We start from the raw sequence: 18,360 nt of genomic DNA, 5'->3' as shown, positions 1-18,360 counted from the left end.
CAAAACATTTTTTCAGAAAAGATACTTCAATTTTCCTATGAAAATGAGTCTTTTTTCCTTAGAAAGCCTTTTATCTTTCCTTTTGCCAAACGTTATAAAGAAACGAATTCAAACAAGCTTGACTTGCATTTCAGATTACATACAATACATAGAATTTCCAGATATAGGCAGTGAGGTACCTGCAAAGTTCTAGTAATGCAAACTTTTGGCAGATAATGATGGATGATACATCAACATCTTTTAGTACCGCTAAATTGACTTTGTAATCTTCAGCACCTTTGCCAATGTCTTTGTACACAATCTTGCAGGATGTGTTGTGTCAGTGGCATTATCACAGCTTTTAGAGTAACCATAGTTGTTCTCTAATTATTCTACACTACTTCTCTCTATACAAATGCAGCCTCTTTCCATTTATCAATTGCTACTATTAGGACACACTGATGACAGCAATAGGATTACCCTCTACGTTATTATCCTCCATATTCTTTTCCTGCTGAGAGATTACTTTTGTTTATTTTCATTGTCTTTGAACAGCAGCTATACAGTATCAAATATTTCCTTGGCTTTTAAGAGCATCTCCCTCGTGGAGAGCCAGAGTAAATTCTATTTATAGATGGCTTTATTTTTAAAGATAGCTATAATAATAATAAGCAATCCCTGACAGCTGGTACCATCAATGAAGGAATTTTGTCCCTCTATTACTTACAAATGGATGAAGTGAGATGAATAAAGTCTTTTGCCACTGACTTATTTAATATACTTTTCTTTAATTCCTTGAATTCTACTTAATATTTGTGACACTCCTATATTGTCCTTCAATTACTTATGTTGTCTACTTATATTTCGGCTATGTTTAAACTTTAGTCAAATTTTTACTTGTTTCATATTTTCTTTCATTTTAATTATAGTACTGTAGCAAACTGATTCCCACTACCATTAGCAGTTAGAATCTCCATTTGTGTCTTCATAATATATTTGGGCTTAATTTCTCAATAATATCTTTAGGTTTTATTGCTTTCTTTTGCTAAGTTAAAAAAAAAAAACAAAACAACTTGAAAATGCTTTCATTTGAAGCTGTACATGAGATCTGCTCTGTAGAATATATAAAAACACCAGGGCAAACTTTATAAGAGAGGTCTGTCTCTTCCGTCTGTTCTAATTGTACTTCCTTTGCACTTCAGATCAAATCTAGGTGAATTACACTTCCAAGACTTCTTTCATATTCTACACGTCATATATCATTTTCCAAAGAACTATAAAGCAGTTAAGTCTCTGACAACAGGTTTCACCCACAAAACACAAATCTGCTTCTGAAGGTAGTTGTATGGGATTGCAGCAGCCTAAGTGTATTTGCTCAGTTTGTAAATATGCCGTCCTGGGTAGTGACAGGCGTCATCAGAGCAAAGATACATTTATTTGTGGTGATACAAAAGAAAATCTTTCACTCCTACAGATGCTCAAATCTGCTTTGGAGAGAAGCAGTTTAAGTAACTTTAAGTTTCTACCCCAGAAGTGAAAATACTGACTTCACTATGATTCCAAAGCCTTCAAAAGATAAGGAGTGCTTGATCCAAGCTGATCTTTAGGAAAAATGAAGGAAATGTGCCTAGAAATATCAAGGGCCAAAAACCATGAGCATCATCTTTTTTTGTGTAGGAACTAAATCTGGCTCCAGTTCCTACCACACTCAGAATTTTGAACAGTGAGTGGCATTGGTCCACTAATGTGTAGTTTAATTAGAAAGACATGCAAAATACCACTAGCAACTTCCTGGAGGAAGACAGCTATAAAAGCTGTGTAAATCAATTTAAAGAGAAGACCCAAGTGTTAGCAAGTCTGCCTGGATGGCCTGCAATCTCAGCTGTGGTTTCTGCAGAGCAGAAAAAGCTTGTTCCACAAGACACACGTGTATTTCCTTAGCTCTGAACAGACTCAAGAGCTGGGCAACCCCTGGGTATACAATAGCCTGAGCACCACTTCGCTTCACAATAGTGTTCCTATTGAATCATTTGCTTCTTTCTTACTGTATGCCACACACATACCTGTTTCTCTCTATCTTCTAGTGGGAAAAACTAGATAGAGAGGCAAGATAATGATGCAGTCTGGTTCTCCACAGTAGTATCATGTTTCTTTGAGCACAGCAGCTATATAGAGAAGGGACTGGCAAAGAAGTTGACACGGCTAAGTTTTTTGCAAGTTAGCAAACAAGAGTTGAGCATCTCCAAGGCCCTAGATGGGTAGATTCATATTCTGCAACATTCATCCATCTACTCTGATGTAGCAGATGCTGCTTAACATAGCAGAGCAATCTGAAAAAAAGTTTTTTTCATTTTCCAAGAGTCAGTGTAAAATTTATTCTTGCTTCTCCCAAGATATCATCACATTTCCAGAATACTATTTTGAACCTGAGATTCAATCAAATTTAAAAGTATGAGAAATAAAAAGCTCTCTTTTTTTCCCTTCCAAGTTTTACACATTTTCCATGTAAAAACATAAGCAGACATGATTCTGTTAAAAAAAAAAAAAAAAAAAAAAACAAAAAACCACACCAAACAAAAAGTCACAAATCCTTACCAAAACTCAGCTCAGAGCTTTTAATTATATCAAAACCAGGTTAAATCTCAGCTACTTTCAAATTTTGCATGTGATTGCTTTTCTCATGTCTGACATCAAACAACAAAGCAGACACTTTCTTAAGCAATCTTACTCTTTATGCAAAACACCATTCCAGTTATTTAATTGAAGAAGCCATCTAAGTATTTTACCGGAGAGCAAAGTGACTCAATCTTCTCCCCTTATCAACCAGCTTCTGGTTTGAAAGCCCAAGAATTTTTCTGAAAGAGTTGAGGATTTGCTTGGACTTGCAAGTAAAAAACAAATTACACTTGTCCGGTGCTGCCCTGGTAAAATTGTGGTTGGATTTTTACTTTTGCAATCTGGTTGCACTTAGTATTATTCTTCCAATTTCCAAATTTAGGTTTATGGAACTAATCTATTTCCAATAAGATCATTCACTGAAGCCCCACCAAGAATCCTGCAGGCTGGAACTTTCAGTGTTGTTTAAACTAGAGCCATCTTGTATATTATTCATTTTAAAAACCACAGCTTTTCATCGTGCACAAGAAGCTGGAAAAACACGTTGAAAAAGCATTCTGCAAATCAAGTTTACTGACAATTCAAAATTTCTGTTAGCCAAAAAGTTTTTTGGGTCTTTTCTAGGTACACGGATGTTACAGGAATTTAACATGTGGCTGCTGGCTACGACAATATACATGTAAAATGTCCATTTTGAAATTCTACAACCTATGGAAACAGCTACATACTGTTACACATTAACCAGATCCACAGGTGTGCTAGCATTAGGTATAGGGCAAATCAAAAAGCCATGTCACAAACTGCACTTAGCACATGGCTTTGACCACTTTGTCTGCCTTCTGCCAACAAATCCATTTTCTCTCGGACTAATTCTGACATTCCAGTCCTCTGAGCAATTCTAAACAACCATTGTTTTCCAAACACCAGCATGCCACAAAAATGCTTTCTACTTTCCCTCTAAATATAAAATTTCTCTCAGAAAATAACCCTGGCCTGATGTCGACACTGAGCAATATTTAGTCTTGCAGATCTAGAGATCTATGATGCCATTTTGTGATAGGAAAAACAGGAGGTTTAGATTGTGGAAAAAAAATCAAGTGACTGGATGTCAAAGAAATTATGAAAATTTTTTAATAGAAAAGGTTTTTTTGTGGGTTTTTATTTTAACTCATTTATCAATCAGGTATTTTTGTTTTGCCTCTATGGATCTTTAGACTTGGACTTCCATCTCCAGCATATAGATAGTCTAAGAAGGATTTCGGGTTTTTTTTTAAAAGGGTGAATACACTAGTGCCTTGTCAAAGATGAAACTGGATAATTTTCCAAGAGTCCCTGATCTTACTTATGTTCTCCCTAATTAGGTATAATGAAGGCATGCCTATGCTCACGCAAATTTTCATTGCTCTGAAAGGAGTAATTGCTTTCAGCAAAGCATAGCGTTTTCTTTATTTTGATACTCCTCATTTTGCAAAAAATATACTTTGTAATTTTTTATTTTGCTTTGTATAGTATTAATATTCTTTATAACCTCCAGAAGCCTTTCTTCCTATCTGTACTCAGAGCCCTTTAGACTACTAGAGAGATACAAAGGCATTCAAGTGTAAATGACAATAAAGCCCTGGTTTTCCAATCTGAGAAGAAGAAAACTGAGTTTTCTACTAGAGTTCATTTCCATTACAAAATGATGACAATTACTTCAAATGAAAACAAATTCTCTTTGGTTTCACTGGGGCTATTTTTCACCCAGGAGTTGCGGCCCACCAGAAAACAAACCTTATTAACAATGGTTTAAATGACAAGCCTTTTCCACAATCTGAATTAACAGAGGATGCAGAAACTACCCAAGAGGTTTTGTCTACTGAATTATCTAAGCAGTTTGCAGGTCCTTGATTAATACACTGTGGTTCTAAATCTAATTCTAGCCTAACTCAGTCTTTTTGAAAACACTACTGTCATCTGATTTAGGCACATATAGAGAAAGATACAAAGTAGATGTATTTATCTAGCTGGAGAATAAAATAGATGTATAGTCCATCACACTTTTTTAAAATCCATAATTCAGGTATAAATCTGGAAATTCAGTGTAGAAAATAGATGGCATAATTAAGAAATTCATGTCGGCCACTAGTATTAAATGTAAAATTGCAGACTATGCCACAAAAAAAGAACTAGGGTAAATGAATATGTTTTAAAGCATTTTTAAAAGACCTGGATGCTGAAAGAGCTTTATGACACAATATCATGAGAAAAAGAGAAAGATTAAGGACCATGAGAAATGAACAGGTTTTGCCAAGCAGGTATGGCACAATCTTAGGTAAAACAATTACCGAGAGAGTAGCAAATACTCTGTAGGATTGCTACTCGAATACTAACAAGGCTAGAAATATTAAAAAAAAAAATTAGGGAATCAATTAGAGTCTTTTTGTTCCAGATTGACGAAAACATACTCCTGGACAGAATGATAGCTCAATGTCAGGAATTTGGCAACAAGAAATTCCCTAGGCAAAATAGCCTAAGGTAAAGCAAAGTACTTCTAATTAAATACTTTGCCCTGAAAGACACATATGAAACTCAGCAACATTAGACCTTCAGTCTGCTTAGGCTAACGAAAATTGGCAAATAATAGCGTGAACATAATAAGAATTATCGAACATTATAGCCAGGCTAACTTGATATCTTCCCAAGTGTCAAGAATCAAAAATGATAATAACTTCAAGAACAGCACAAAGAGGTAACTTTCTTTCCAAATGTACCATCGATCCAAGCAAATATAGTAAAAAGGGTCGTGATTTATTAGAATTGTGCACTGATAGGAGAATGCCCTTCAAAAATGGTTAGTTCAGCACAGCAGAGTGTAGAGGCAGCACAGTGTGAGGATATTGATTGGTCCACAAAGAGGAAAAGTAAACGTAAAATATTATAAAAATGTCATGAGACACACTGCATAGGAGGTAGTGCAATGAGAGGAGAATGATGATGACAAGGAAGAATGTGCTTAATACACAGGAATTAAAACAACAAGAAATTTTTGCTCATATTTCTTACAAAGGTCACTCTGAAAAGCAAACTGAACATTAGTCAAATTCAAGTACAAAACCAAAAAAATCAAAACTAGAAAGATAAACATTTAATACAGACTGCAACCCATGGGATAGGTTGACTTGTCTTTAATTGTTGCAGGATAAACACTAAGACCTCCAGTTTCAGGGCTCAGTGAAGTATGGGCTTCAACTGACTTTAGAGAAGGCCCAAAGAGCCTGACTTTTCAGAGTTAAGAAGTTATCCTCCCAACTAAAATTAGCAGGGGCAGGATGGGTTTAAGTCCTTCTCCTGTCTTTTTCACATAGAGTGAGTAGTTAAAAGGGGTGAAAGAGTTACCACTCTGTAAATTAATTAGATGTTTTAAATATCAAAAATGATAAAACAGTCTAATAAAAATATTATCAAAGATAAGCCCTTCTGTGATATTAGTGTATGAAAACAAACATGCATTTAAGAGCAAAGTCCCCTCAAGAGATTTAAAGAATATCAATACAAAATAATGGATTAGACCCTGAAGATCCTACTCAGTTTGTCCTGAGGGAAAACTTTGAACAAATTTAATTAGAAAGTCTTTAAAATCCAACAGAGAGTTTAAGTAATAAGATTAAATCCTGGCACTAGAGTGAAGCAGTATTTTGACAAAGTTTTCGTTTTAGAATAAGATGGAGTCCAAAAAGAGGAAACAGAAAAGAATCTCTATTTTGTTAAAAGTTGCTTGTCATAGTTTCTGATTTGCTCCTCTGTAGCAAGGATATATACTTGCCTGCAATTTACAGTTGAAAAACTGAGGTATATATAGAAAAAAAAAAGTTGTTTAACACTATTTAGATATTAAAAAAGCAGACTGGCATATAAATAATACTAAAATATGGCTCTACATGACTTGCTGTCAAATGGTTGTGAACATTGCAAGCACAGGACCACACTTGTTTCCATGGCTTCATCTCTGAGAAGAAAAAAGGAGAAGCAAGGGATAGTGACAGATGGAGATAAAAAGCAGATCTTTGCCTTTCTCTGATTTTTTTGCAAGCAGGTGTAACATGGAACACCTGGAGCGCTCCTCCTCCCCTTTTATACATATCAGTGTAGGATATATCCTGATGACTCCAGTGCTGGATTGTTAGATAGATAATCACTAGAATAGCCAAACCAAGGCATGAGCAGTTGTGCTGCGAAAAAGTCACACATTAATGCTGGTAATACTGGTAAAACTTCTGGGAACATCCCTTTGTTCTTCAGCAAAACAAGTGGCTTTAAAATTTCCACTGTATTTCTTTAGTAAGAGTTTCAACATTTTCTCATGTTCAACACTTTTTGGACATGAGCCAGCAATATGCCCTTGCAGCAAAGGTGGCCAACAGCCTCCTGGGCTGCATTAGGAACAGCATCTCCAACAGGCTGAAGGGGTGATCCTTCCCCTCTAATCAGCATGGTGATCCCCTCTAATCAGCACTGGTGAGGCCACATCAGAAGTGCTGAGTCCTGTATAAAAGGGACATGGAGCGAGTCCAGCTAAGGGCCACAAAGATTATTAAGAAATTGGAGCATGTCTCATACACAGAGTGGTTGAGAGTGCTGGGACTGTTCAGCCTGGAAAAGAGCAGACTTAGGAAGGAATTGTCTCAATGTGTACAAATATGAGGTGGTGGGAGTAAAGGTGACAGTGCCACAGTGAAACGACTTGAAGCAATGGCCACAAACTGAAATCTCCATCCCTGAAGATATTAAGAACCAAATGGACATAACCTTGAGCAACCTACCCTAGCTGACCTTGGATTTGAGCAGGAGGGGTTGGACTAGATGATCTCCAAAGGTCCCTTCCGAACTCAGCTGGTTTATGATTATTCAGGGAAAACAGCAGCAGGGAGGCAGCCAGATTACTATGAACACATAAATGTCTTGGCCAGTTTCTTCACTGAAAATTATTATCCTACATGAAATTAGTACGCAATCTGTAATTTACACCCCAAACCAGGCTAGCTAGTCCAAGTTTAAAGCAACATTGTTTGGGGAAGAGAATTGTTCCCCTGTGAATGGGAGCTGGGTAAAGGGGAAACTTAGATAAAAGCCAGTCAGGAAAGATGCATGTATTTCTTCCCTACAAATGTGACTCAATTTAACTACTGATTTAAGGTAGGTAAGAGAAGTCATACTTCAAAATTTTACTTGAGGTACACTGCATGATGGTATTACTGTTGACAAACTGTTCTAATGCGATCTTACAGCCTGACCACCTAATACCCTTTGTTCCCAAATGACCAGCCTGTTCCTGTTAGATGCAGTATTATACTCATGAGTGGTTGCAAAACAACAAAGCCAATACTAGAGGAAATCTTTGGGCCATAACCACAGACAACCCTGCAGTGAGAGCACCCCTGGATAAAAAAAAAAAAAGCTTATATTGATGCCAAGGCTGTAATGTCATTATATGAGATGGATGTAGCAATTTTGTCTTAAGAACATTTCAGACTTAGGAGCATTCCCACACCATAGCCTGCAACAACTGATGTAACTTTTTGTGGGTCAGCCCTATAAACTGTTCAAAGAACATACCCAGCTAAAGAAAACTGGCAAAAACTAGGTTAAGCTAATACTGGAGCTGAATTCTCTGCATTGCGCACACTAGTTTTGGTCAGAAGCTAACAAAGTCACCACCAATACCCACTAAAAGTTTTTCAGATATAAACAGGTATTATGCTATTTAACATGAACGTTTTTGTGATGCTGAAAATGTTGTCTAGTGCCGTAAGGTTTAATTACACATTTCCACTTCCCCCCCCTGTATTAAGATACTGTCCCCCCCGTTTTTCCTCCCTGCAGCACACGGGTCCCATGGAAAAATTCAATAGAACTTAACAGAAAATAACACCATTTTTTAAATATCATTATATAGTACTTATAAATGGTGTAGGAAATAGCTACCAAAGACAATTGAAATACTTAATAATAGATATGTACAAATGGAGACCTCATTAGCCTTGAATCACTGAAGCAAACTTATTGCTGCAGCCGATTATATGTGAACTACTTCCCATTAGTCATAACACCTTTACCCCAAAATATCAAAAGCTCTGAAGCTCAAAATAGCAAGGGTATCAAAAGAAAAATAAAAAGGAGACCTTAAGTGAAAAGCAAAGCTCTGCCTTTCAAGTCAAAGTTAATTCTGGCTGCCTAGTGTACTTCTGACCAGCATGAATTGAGTAAAGTTGCTCCGACTCAATCATCCTTATCTTCGAATTACTTAGTTTTTGTTGGTTTCAGTCAGACCCCATAATGCTTTTTAAATTTTTAGAGTTTATTTTTGTTTAAAGAAAAAGCAAAGTGACTTATTTTTGTCTAGACAATATTGTCTTTAACTAAAAGCTTCTGCTGAAATAACAGTAGCTGTTGCGGATATATCCTGAAATTGGCCTTGTGTATAGCTTCTTACATTTGTCTTTTTGCTGGAAGTGAGATAAAGGAAATGAAGATAAAACAGATTTATGTATCAATTCCCAAGATGTTTAAGCAGGCCATTCTCTTACCTACTGCACAGAGCTGAAACAAATGAGCTCAGCTCACCAGGAAGAGTTGCCAAGTGAAAAAAGCAGCTCTCTGCAATTTTCTAAATTAAAAAAAAAATTAAAAAAAAAATCAAAGCCGCATAACTAATTTCAGTAGTTTGCAGAACTACTAGGATGCTGCAGCCTGGTGTGTTTGAAAGTGTTTGTGTGGAGAGATTGCACTGATTTAATCTCAGATTTGATATGATTTGAGGGTTAATAAGATTGTTGGCTCTGAGAAATAAACACACTTAATACCACCTACTAAGTATGGTTTCACTTTCACAGGACTGCCTGCTTTTGCAGCATGAAGGCTCTGAGCAGAGCCTTGACATTTTCAATGCTGCTCTTTGAGTGGCAGCTTTGAAAAACTTGTAGCTACCTCAACAGGTGTTCCAACAGACCTGGCCAGGGACAAGCTAATGAGGATTATCTGATCTTGGAAATATACTCCAAAGCAACGTACTGCAAGAATCGTATTAACACAGGTTTAGGAATTCTAAGTCCATGAAGGCTCACATCCAGCCACATAGGGTTATTATGTATGGCATGCTCTATTTTCAACTCTGCAAATTCATGGACCTTTTTTATGAAAAGATTTAGGATAGCATATATCTTTCTGCATTTATCAAAACCTCATTGTTTAATGAAAATAAATTCAGAATACTTGGGATGGAATACCAGAGCACTATCTGATAGAAAGACTAGGTGGTTATGTGAGGGAAAAATAATCTTTGACATAATTTCAGAGACATCAAACAACACGCAATATAAAAGAAGAAATAGCTCATTCATTTTCCCCTTTAAAATCATCAACATTAGAGGCTCTGAAAGAGCATTAGAGGCCTCCAAAGAGGCTCTGAACTTTGGAGTTCCCAAGCTCTGACAAACCTAGAGCATGAGGAAGCAAAAAATGGTCATGGAGCCCTGGCTCTACTGACTGGACTAACTCAGAGGTAGACGACTCTGATGATACCACTAACAACTTAAAGATCTTATGTTACTCCACATTATCACATTATCCTTTTTCTACAGTGGTTTTAAAAAGCTTCACCCAAGAATAACTGTTGCCTAGCTATCGTCTTAAACAAATAGATGGTTTTTTTTTAATTGGGTTAAATCTCCATTTCTCCCTATAATTTAAGGTGTTTTCTGCGGTATTAGGACTACAGGGAAAATCAGGACATTTCTGTCTTTATATATAAAGTAACTTGTACATGGATAAAGGTACCAAACTTTAGATTCCTACTTTGGGACCAGGTTTTTCATAATCCCTTCATAACTTAAAATCCTAGTTAAGAATTAAAGCAGTAAAGAACCACTACCCAAAGGATTCTTGCATAGAAGGCAAGCAAAAAGAACCACCATGAAGCAAAACACAAGAAGGATATACATAAATAAAGCACAAGGATCCTTTTAACAATATACCCCATTCAAGAATTTTGCATTTTCTGAGCTATATCTATTTCTGTTCAAGACAGTCAAAGATCCCTTACTTCAGTAAGAGTTGGGCTAGACTCTTAATCAGGAGCACAGAGCCACATTAAAAATACCAGTATGAGTTGGTTTAAAAAAAGTATTTTTTGTTGTGAAATGTTCCTTTGGACTTATAAAAGGAAAATGCTTTGCATTTTTTTCTTCTAGAAGAATAGCCCCAGACATTTGGAAAGTATCTGCTCTGAGTCACAGGCACAAGAGCCTGCGAAGTACCCCTTTATGCAATCAAAGACACTCACCCTTCCAGTGTTATATGTACGTCAGTACATCAGATGCACTATTTTGGTTGTTCCACAGGCACTCCGAGATCAGACGTGGTCTTGGCAAACTTTGCAAATCATGTCTCAGCCTGACCGACACTTCCACCTCACAAAGCTGGAGCTTCTAAACGTTCCCATGTCACTGAGCAGGGATCTCCGCACAGAGACTCAAACACATCAAAGAATCCTTTGAGTGCTGAGTTATGAGGAGACTCCCTTCTCCCGAGCAAAGGGTCCAGGGAGAGAGACAACATATTTGCTCTGTTAGCTTTAGAAGTCATACACTCTTTGCAGAAGGGGTTATCTTGTGTCCACACTCTCTGATCTAAGCTAATGTTTGTTTACAGAGACTGTAAAGCAGGAGAGCTGGAGAGCAGGAATGTTTCACAGTATTACTTGTGGTCTCCTATATAAAGGGGTCTTTTGAGACAACCTTTTGGGGTGTGGGGGGAGAAGTCACCTGTAACAGCCACATCAGGAGATGCCTATTTCCAGGAAAAGGTCTAACTCCTTTTGCAGGGTCTGAGTGATCATTTGGATGTATATTTTGCTTTCAATGCTTTCATAGAAAGAGGAAAATAAACCATGAAGAGTATTATAGCTCAGTTCAATCATTTTTACAGCTGGTGAGCCCAATACCCAAAATCAAGTACTCCAAGCCATCTACTGGTTCAGTAGCTCCCAACTAATTTTTTTGCTCACTGCTACTCACCTTAGGTGGTGTCTGGAATTTTTTGGCACATGTTTTCAAAGAAAAATGACCCTCCAGAAGTCTTGAATAAGAAAATGGTGATAATTAACTCAAACACTACTGGCATAAACTTCTTGACCACAAAAAATAGAACCCTCTGCATTGTGATTTTCAGTTTCTACTTCTCTAAAATGTTTTCAATTACTCCTTCCAAAAGCTAAATTATATTTACCAGTAGCATGGATGCTGTTATGTTGATTCTTGTCGAATTCTAACAAAAAAAGCAAACTCCCAAAGCATAAGACTGCTCAGGGTCCCTTGGAGAGAACCTTTGGATCACTCTGAATTGTATATAAAAATACATATTGAGTTCCTCATATGCTTATTATTTTATTACTGTTAGCCCCCCTGCTTGATATAGGAATTAGAAAATCTGTTGAAAAAATAAATCAGTATCAATAGCAGCTAGTCAAAAATATTAGAGCAGATCTCCACTATACTAACAGGTAACAAAAATATTTTTGGAGTGGGGAAAAAAAAATTTTGTGACTCTAGGCTACTTTCAGTTTCTGAGTTGTCTTCTGAGCATCCAGCAAATCTGTGATATGCACGGCCCATTCAGTTTGTCACCTGGAAAAAATGACAAGGAAATGCTGCTTATCTTGATTTATCAGTGATCCTTTTACCCTGAAGTGTAGCCAGGAATACAGGCCCAGTCATGTACTGGATGCATGAGGGCATGATGATATGGTTGCTTATCTTGCAACTGTATAAATCACACTTGACAGCCCTCAAAACCAAGGAGAGACTACCATTTTTGCAGGCACGTGTGTTTGAATCAGGGCTTGGGGCTATCCTATTCATAAAATGTCAATCAACACCACTTTGTCCTGCAATTCTTTATGTGTGACCACAGTGGTTTAGTGTGCACACACTATGCTTCTCATAGCATACTCTATTATTCAATCAGGCATAAACTTATAAAAACAGTAGGGGGTCTCAGTACTGTTTTAGCAATAGTATTATTAGCTGCTAACTGCTGTCTGGCTATCTGGAATTTTTCTATGTTAGCTTCACTTGTTTGTTCATGAAATATTCTATGCGCATTTTTTTTTTATTTGCATTGTTTAGATTAAATTTCTCTGTGTAGTAAGAAAAAGCCAGGTTACAATCCGTAGCATTTAATGATGATGAAACAAGGGCTCTTTACTTTTAGTTCTCCATGTCTGTGAACACTGGGAAAGCACCCTTGCTTATAAAAAATATTGCTCCGAAAATAATACTACCTGAACTAACCCAATGCTATTGTACCATTTCCAGAAACACGGGAACAGGGGTTTTTTGAAGTGGTAGGGAAAGGCGGCTTTAAATTTGATTTTACTTATAATCATTTTACAAAGAAGATATGAAAACATTTCAATAAAATCCCTCTAAAAACCATTATCAGGAGCTTCTACAGTGTCCTTTTTCAAGGACTATGCAGGCGCCATGCCTGATTTAGGTATAACATACTTGCAAGTCACTGGAAGGTTGAGAATACAGCCACATCCAAGAACACTTAATACGCTATGTGATCTCTTTACACTTGAAGGAATGCTTTTGTGACAGCTCCAACTCTGAGAACTGCCGACTACTCAGAGCAGTGAGGTATATGCCAGTATTTACAAATGGCTGATGTGTATGGAAACTGCCATCTCTGAAGACAGAGAGCTGAAGAGCTTCTCAGAGGCTTCATCTCTGAAGCTGCAGTCCCTGACTGCTATTGATCTCAGGGCTTCTGCAGGGCTGTACATGTTCAGTTCATGGTTTTAATCAAACCTTGTCCACAGACAGTGCTAAAATTAAACATGATACTCAATTTTTCATCAGAACAGGATGACTTCAGATCCTAGCATTTTGGAGGAAGAGAAAGAGAGAGGACAACAAAAAAAGCTGTTAAGATTTTCCCTTGGCAGGGTGCTTCAATTTTAAATTATGCTACTAACATTTTGTAACACAGTTGTTCGGAAAGCCAGCTAGTATAATGTGGAGTAAGTTTAGTGAACTCTGTAGAGCTGTACCAGTTTACACCAATAATTCCAAATTTCATCATCTGTGGAGAATTTTTTCATTTGTTCCCTGCTGTCAGACATAGCTTAACACGATAATTTCTTGATATATATTCAGCTTCATGCACATTCTTTTGTTTTGCAATTTTTTTTTCTACTATTGTCAGTGTTCAACTTTATTTACATATTCTTCTGTCTCATCACTTTAGAGTGTGAATACCTTCTGCACTGGATGCCCTTGTGGTTCATGGTGCCCATGGCCTGAGTTTCAACCTACGGGCTAGACTTACTTTTACTGTAGCTTTTGGCTTTCTCAAAACACTAACCCTCCTCCTAATCTGAGAGTTATGCCAGGGGCCCCGTGATTCCCCAAAGCTAAGGGCTGCTTGGAGAAGAATTCTAGTAGAGCTTTTTAAGAGATTGGGAAAAATACTCCAGTAACCAATGTCAGGATGGGATAAGGCATAGAAACATTAGGCACCAGGTTTCCACAAGATTCAAGGCCATCATTCTACAACTAGGTGGAGCTGGTTTTAGCAGTCCTTGCAACTTTGCTCCACGTATGAGTCACTTCTTTGACATGAGTATGGCCATCTAGATTACTTCACCTATTGGTTTTCTGGGTGAAAACCAACCTCTGCTGTACTCCCTTACTCCCCGAGGATATTTTAACCTGCATCACTTTGACAATCTGGCACTCCACCCATATGTACAAAGAGCTAAGCAAGCATAGTGGCAAGGTGACACAGGCTGTGAACAGATTAGGTTAAACCATGCAGCTGAATAGTCACAACTTATGTCAGAGAGTTTGGGGAGACAGGCAGGAATTACATTTGACATATATTCAACAACAAATTTCTTCATTGCTTTAAAGATTCACAGGTGAAAAAGAAAAGTCCCATGTATACCTTAACTCTTAACAAGTAATCCTTGTACAACTAAAATTTCAGCAAACAACGAATAAAATAGGCAAATGCCTAAATTTGTGCTCTTCGGAAACAATTTATCGTTCTTGAACCATGATTTACACACAGATTTGGGATCTGGAGTGGAAAGTTCATAGGATATTCTTAATTCTAGCATGCTTTGTGATGCCTTTCTTTTATCAATGGAACCCATGTCAGACTGAATGAAACATTCTTAATAAATGTTAATAATAAACTAACAAGCCCAGTTTACTAGCATCCTGCCCATCAGGCCTTCCTTCCCGTCCTGGTTTCAGCTGGGATAGAGTTAACTGTCTTCCTAGTAGCTGGTACAGTGCTATGTTTTGAGTTCAGTATGTGAAGAATGTTGATAACACTGATGTTTTCAGTTGTTGCTAAGTAGTGTTTAGACTAAAGTCAAGGATTTTTCAGCTTCTCATGCCCAGCCAGCAAGAAAGCTGGAGGGCACAAGAAGTTGGCACAGGACACAGCCAGGGCACCTGACCCAAACTGGCCAACGGTGTATTCCATACCATGGGACGTCACATCTAGTTTAGGAACTGGGAAGGGGGGGGCAGGGAATTGCCGCTCGGGGACTGGCTGGGTGTCGGTCTGCGGGTGGTGAGCAATTGCCCTGCGCATCATTTGTACATTCCAATCCTTTTATTACTACTGTTGTCATTTTATTAGTGTTATCATTATCATTATTAGTTTCTTCTTTTCTGTTCTATTAAACCGTTCTTATCTCAACCCACGACTTTCACCTCTTTTTCCCAATTTTCTCCCCCATTCCACTGGATGGGGCGGGAGTGAGTGAGCGGCTGCGTGGTGCTTAGCTGCTGGCTGGGGTTAAACCACGACACTTCCATTCAAATAGCAATCTTTAAACTAGGGAGATATTTAGCTCTTGTTTTCTCAAGCGCAGAGTGGAATCCTTTATAAAGCAATGTTGAAGACCAAGGTGACTTAGACAGTTCCAAAACCATAATTCACAAAAGAGAACAACCCTTTTATTTCCTAAGAGGAAAGCCATGTTTTCCATCTGTGGGATAAAAAAGAATAAGCCAAATGTATCCTTTAGAAAAGTAATTCCTGAAAAATCCTTGTACAATATCAGAAGGCATTTAATCCTGCCTTGGATATGTCCAATTGGGTCACAGATACATTTTATTTTTAGGGAAAAAACAGAATCATATTTAATATTATTCCAGGAAAAACATGTCTTATGCTGTTTTCATCACTGAAGATCAGTGATCTATATTTAGTTTAGAGTTCCCTTCCACTTTTCCAGTACCCTATTCATTAAAAGATTTAATGTCATTCTAAGTGCAGGAAGACTTACACTGGTAAGCAAGTATCATTTTACATACAGTGTAACATTTCAAAAAGGTTATGTGTTTGTTAACAGTTCTGGAACATTTATCCCAACCTTTTACTCTTCTTTTATGCAATGCTATTCTTGCCTTTTCTGCATGAAGCAGCAAAGCGATTATATCCATTCCCATGATATATAAAGTAGTTCTGAGTTCAGGGTTTCTAAGACTTAAATAATATAACTGAGTCAAGATTTTTGCTGCATCCACACACAGCTTCTCAGCTGGGGCTTCTTCTCCTACCACTACATTTCCATTCCTGCAAAGCTTTTAAGCATGAGACCTGAAGAGATTTATTAACTCCAAAGAGGCATCTAATGCTTTGCCTTTTTCTGTCAATGCAATTTCTTTTAAAATAACCACTTCTTACTTCTCATTGTCTTTCAACCTCACTTAGTTCCCATTTTTCACTTGCTAAAGTTTCCATAAGAAGGTCTAGACCATGGCTCAGCAGTTTAAGTTTTCTGCTCATTTGACTCATAGCCTAGTAAGAATTGGAAAAGTACTCCAAATTCACTCCAGTTGGTTTTCTACTGAAAATGTTGGGGCTTAGCATAAGCAAAACTTCAGATAAATTGTAAATACAATTTACATATAGTAGGAGACCAAGCTACACCTCTGCGATTCATCCTGACAAGACACAGGCAAAATATACAATGTTGACAGTGAGTTCAGGTGTATCTTATACAATTTCAAAAATATTTGGCCCTTACAATCACTTGAAAGAATTCTTGTACTGTGTTTCTGTTGGATTTTTCCAAAGCCTATGCACAGTTTGGGTTTGGATTTTTTTAATAAATAAATCAAACTTTTAACAGCTTTATAATTGTAAGTATTGTCTCTGTTTTTACAAAATACTTCTGTTAAATATTTCTTACTCAAAAGCAACTGAGTCCTAGATTCTGCAATATTTACTGAAGGTGAATTTTAATTTATATCTTCAATTAGTCTTTAGATCTCATAGGAGCTACGTCTAGATTTGGTCTCAAGTTCTTCCCAATACACATAAACAACCGAAATACCCATTGAGCCAACTTTGCCTATCCATATCTACAAAGCAAAATGAAAAGTCTGAGTGAGTGAGTTATACCACATTAGTAGCCTTGCAGAATTATGCTTGCAAGATTATAGCCTAGAAAACCCAAACATGAAAGGAAGGTATTTTCTGCCATGTAGCTGCTTCCTGACAGCATTTCTTAAAGTCAGCAATACAAGTTGTAGATGAGCATTACCACAGAGGTCATGCAAGAAGCAAAGGTTCAAAGCACAAAGTAGTGCTCGCACAGTCTTCAGCTTGACAAATATGGGGGAACATTTAGTCCCACATAGATGATTGTGTTGAAACCTGAAAATATTTTGTTCTTAAATCCATCATTTTGCTCAGAGGTTTTATTTTAGACTGTATAAGACCTACTTTTATTTAGAGACACAGCATAGAAGAGTGCCTTGGGTTCATTAAGCAAGCTCTACAAAAATAATTAATGAACAGTTATAGAAAAGTGTGGCTGTAATTGATGCTGCTGTAAAATGTTTTTCATTATCATACACTGTAATAAGTTGAAGATAATGTTAAATAAAGACAGCCACATGAGCCATTAACTGTATTAAAAAACAATGGGGAAGAGGTCATTTGTCAAGTACAAAAGCCAAAATGACAAAGAAATAGCTCCCATTTCTAAGAATACTACAAGCACAGGACGGTTTTAAAGTAAAGGAATGGAGAATAGTCTAAAGATGGAATCGGAATAATTTAAAACATTACATGAAGGAGAAGGTGGACAGTGACAAATGTACTGATAACCATTTATAAGAAGCGTTGAAATGAGTACAAGTTTTCAGAAGTTTATAGAGTGGTTATTAGAAACACATTAATATATTCTGAAGCCATTGTACATGGATTTAAAGACCTGTTTAAACCTGCATTATTCATGCTCACCTTGTTCAGCTCAACAATCGCCATGAGCTGTACAAAAATCCCTATGAGTAAAGTATTTCAAAAAGATTGCACTGTTTGCAAGCAGGTGGTTATTAGAATTTCCTAGGCCTAAAAAATTGTTAGAAAATTCAACAGGTCCAGCTTTCTGTAGATATCTCTGTAAAAGGTTTTAGATTTTCTTTTGCCTTCATCAGTTATTCAAGCAAAGCCTTTCTCACAGCACTTCAGCCATATTTATTTGCATTTTTATGACAAATCAGCTCTTAAAGGAAAAGGTCTAGAAGTCCCTATTTTTTAAATAAATGAGATTTCTTCAGAAGGTTTAAGTGAAACTGCAGGATTCAGAGATTTATTGTTTACATAATGAATTCTAGATTATTAACATCTATTCTGTTTTTCAAATATTTAAAATAGTTTCCATACAGACTTGCCCAAATTCTTGGGGGGGGG

Source organism: Haliaeetus leucocephalus, unplaced genomic scaffold (assembly GCF_000737465.1).
Source record: "Haliaeetus leucocephalus isolate CR32 unplaced genomic scaffold, Haliaeetus_leucocephalus-4.0 Scaffold417, whole genome shotgun sequence".
Taxonomy (NCBI): domain Eukaryota; kingdom Metazoa; phylum Chordata; class Aves; order Accipitriformes; family Accipitridae; genus Haliaeetus; species Haliaeetus leucocephalus.
Note: the sequence above shows the minus strand (reverse complement) of the source record.